Genomic DNA, 2,891 nt, shown 5'->3' with positions numbered 1-2,891 from the left:
TTTTTTTTTTTTTTTTGTTTTGTTCCCAGGTGAAGGTCTTTATATTGACCAGTTGGTCTCGGCAGAATTTTGATTTCAGAAAGCTCAGCGTAGGAACAGATGTTAACACAAAGCATCGTAACCGATGCTCTTAAAATTCTACCAATGCGGAAGGATTAAAGACAAGGTTAACATAAGCAGGATTTGAATTTAAAACCGGAACAAGTATATCCACATCGAAACGACTCAATCAATTTGACTCCGAATCGAACCGACCGCTGCTGGCAGACATTCCAGTCATTGGTCTCTTTGTCTTTTACTCATTCCAAGTATTAGATGCTGTTATGCACCGCTGGTCACAATGCGCTTCTCTCTTGATTGTGCCATTCTTTCCCAAATTGCTTAACTCAATCATCTTCCCATCATCTAGAGTCGCTTGCAAGTGACCTTTTCTGATCTCTTGCATAGACTCGGCAACTGAATGCGTCCACCTGTGTTGTCTGTGATCCCTTGCGACATGTCTGGTCCAGTGGAATTTGTGCTTTCGCTATTCTGCAATCACATTATTCGCTCCGTTCTCGAATTCTCTCTTTTCGAATTTGCTCTCGTTACGATATATTCCTAATGAGAATCTTTCCGTGGCCCTCTTGTGTTGCTGCCATTCGATGTCATACAGAATGAGCCAAAAGTCACGCACCAAGACTAGATTGCGTTCTAGAATTGTCAAAGGCATTCTTTAATGTTTTTAAAATTGAATAAAGATCAATTGAATAATGATGGATACACATGTTACTTGTACATGATAAACAAAACGAGTAATAGTTAACATAATGTAAATAAAATGTTGAATGTTTTGCATAACTTTTGGCCTACCCTGTAGATATGTATATGCACACTCACACAGTTCTTGTTCAAAGTGCTGTACTGTGGGATTGAAATTCTACCCATGTGGTTATGAATTAAACTTGCTAACCACACAGCCATGATTGTAACCATAATGATGTTACAAAATGTCGGCTAGTAGTTGTTCATTTCTGTAGAAACTAGATCGTTTGGTATTGAATATCTGTTCAATAAGCCAACATTACAAAACAAATCACCATGTGATCAGGCGAACAGTAATAAAGTCACAATTTAGGCTAGGAAAAAAATGTCACAATTAATTTATGGGATCCAGACAAAGCCCCTGTGACTTTGTAACCATGACTCTTTTACCTGTGACTCTTTTACCTGTGACTCTTTTACCTGTGACTCTTTTACCTGTGACTCTTTTACCTGTGACTCTTTTACCTGGATTCTGTGATCAGGATGTCTGATTTGTATGCTCATGGTTAAAAGCTTTGATTTTCCTGTCATGTGATGGGTGAGCATGTCAGCGTGACTCGTTTCAAATTGTTGTGGTTTTGATTGAAAAACCAATAATAGTTTTTTTCATAGGGCCAGCAGTTTAACAGGTAGAGGATAAGTTGATTACATTGATCCCAGGGGCGTAGTTAGGGTGGGGCAAGCAGGGCACATGCTCTGGGCACCACTTTGAGGGAGGCGCAATTTTAGCCAGGTTCATTTTCTAATTAAGCCATTAAAAAAAATTTGGTTATTGGGGGCACAATTTTCATGCTTGCACTGGGCGCCATTTACCCCAGCTACACCCCTGATCGACCCCACCACCACCACCACCTCAGTACTTAACTGATATTTTATTTTATTGACCCCTAAAGGGATGAAAGGCAAAGTTGATTTCAGCAAGATTTGAATGCAGAATGTAAAACGCCAGTGTATAAGAATCCTACCAGCTTACCAAGAATAATGGTAATAATAAAATTGCAGTACCAGGCAGTGACTTTCATGGCTTCAGATCTTAATTGATTGGAAGTGTTATCATGTACATTGTTTTGTCTTGGTATAAAAGATGGGCTGCAGCAAATATTCTGCTTAATATCACAGATTTGCTTGTCAGTTGTTTGACCGTAACCAGTTGAACATGTCCCTTAGTGGCTGACGATATGTGCATCTCTGATCATGATCAGAAGTAGTTGGGGAGCATCACAGCCATGTGTTGAGAGGAATTCTTTGGGGTTTGAATAATTCCCCTCTGGAAACATGGGTGTTTTGCTCATCATCCTTAAACAGCCCTTATTCAGGGTCCTTTAGAGTGGGATGGGCTACTCAACCTGAAGAAAATTCTAATTGGGCCCCACCTGCGAGGTCATGCGCTGTTTATCTTGATACGAGATTACTGTGTCGCGCATAAATGGCTGTGATACATGTGCCTTTATCAGTTATGATGGGTATATTGGACATGTACCCTTATCAGACTGGTAGTCATGATGGGTATATTGGGCTTCATATCTTTGTGCCCCAGTGCCACTGATGGCATGCACTGGTCTCTCACTCAATAATAATAGTAATAATAAAAATAACAACGGTTTCGAATTTTAGCACAAGGCATCATCATTTAACATCCGTTGTCCATGCTGGCATGGGTTGGACTAACAAACCACATAGTTGCAAAGCGAAATTCTTAACCAGACAATTTTTACTGTCTTTCATTTGTTTTGTTTTGTCTTTTTTCCACTCGACTGATTTTGCTGTGATGGGGGACAAACACAGACACAGATGCACACACACACACACACACACACACACACACATATAGAATGGGCTTCTTTCAGTTTCCATCTACCAAATCCACTTGCAGGGTTTTGGTCAGACCGTGGTTATAGTAAAATATATTTACCCAAGGTGCCATGCAGTGGGACTGAACCTGGAACCATGTGGTTGGGAAGCAAGCTTCTTATTACACAGTTGTGCCTGTACCTATGATTAATCAATAATAATCAGGTGACAGGTTGCTTAATCTTAACCATTAATAACTAACAGCTGTTTAATCTTCTATCCCTGGTTCTTGACTA

At 40.0% G+C, this 2,891-nt stretch overlaps 1 protein-coding gene across 1 annotated transcript in view; it reads left to right on the top strand.

Annotated features, from left to right (window-relative positions):
- LOC106872930 (arylsulfatase B) overlaps positions 1 to 2,891 on the top strand; it is a 24,211-nt gene that overhangs the window by 3,462 nt on the left and 17,858 nt on the right. The window lies entirely within an intron of this gene.

Source organism: Octopus bimaculoides, chromosome 2 (assembly GCF_001194135.2).
Source record: "Octopus bimaculoides isolate UCB-OBI-ISO-001 chromosome 2, ASM119413v2, whole genome shotgun sequence".
Taxonomy (NCBI): Eukaryota; Metazoa; Mollusca; class Cephalopoda; order Octopoda; family Octopodidae; genus Octopus; species Octopus bimaculoides.
This window is presented reverse-complemented; position numbering and strand designations above follow the sequence as displayed.